The sequence below is a fragment of the Octodon degus genome, unplaced genomic scaffold (assembly GCF_000260255.1).
Source record: "Octodon degus isolate 3935 unplaced genomic scaffold, OctDeg1.0 scaffold00025, whole genome shotgun sequence".
In the NCBI taxonomy this organism is placed as follows: Eukaryota; Metazoa; Chordata; class Mammalia; order Rodentia; family Octodontidae; genus Octodon; species Octodon degus.
Genome location: NW_004524601.1, coordinates 10,478,337 through 10,479,006, shown reverse-complemented (window position 1 = coordinate 10,479,006; position 670 = coordinate 10,478,337). Strand labels below are relative to the sequence as shown.

Sequence of the window (670 nt, the reverse complement as noted above, 5' to 3'; positions counted from 1 at the left end):
AACACTTATTCTACTGAGCCATCTCCCCGGCCCCGCTTGACCATATTTAATCTCTAAAATATTTATTAAAAGTTTCTCTGAGACATTGATGAGTAAAAGCAGTTGTAAAACCAGAATTTTTTATCAGTCTTGCTCTTGCATGCTGGATATAATGGAAAACGAAGAAAAGAGCCTTAGTTATTGACTTAAAGGAGTCTCAGTTTATAGCTTTAAGAGAAATATATTTTTTCTTTTGGATTTCAAGAACTAGATGTATTTATACATCTAGCAGTTTCAATGCTAGGGCTCACCTGTCAATTCCAATCTCCTTCCATAATAATTCTTTGTTGTAAAGTGGTCTTTCGTCCAGGTGTGGTGGTGCACGCCTGGAATCCCAGCACTTGGGAGGCTGAGGTAGGAGGACAGCCGTGAGCCTCAGGCCACTCTAGGCTACACAGCCAGTCCAGGGCCATCCTGAACTAAAGAGTGAGACCCTGTCGCACAACACCGTCCCAAAATAAATAAATAAAATGGCCTTTCTTGTAAAGGAATTGGCTTTTTTCAGTACCTAAAAATGTGGAAGTGTCAGCAATTGACCTATAGAATATAAATATCTAGGGGCTGGGAGACGGCTCAGTAGAATAAGCGCTTCCCTGGCAAGCGCAAGGGCCTGAGTTCAATCCCCGGTTCC

General features: G+C 42.1%; 1 protein-coding gene across 1 annotated transcript in view; it reads left to right on the top strand.

The window, feature by feature from the left end:
- Ankar (ankyrin and armadillo repeat containing) overlaps nucleotides 1-670 on the top strand; it is a 54,233-nt gene that overhangs the window by 35,078 nt on the left and 18,485 nt on the right. The window lies entirely within an intron of this gene.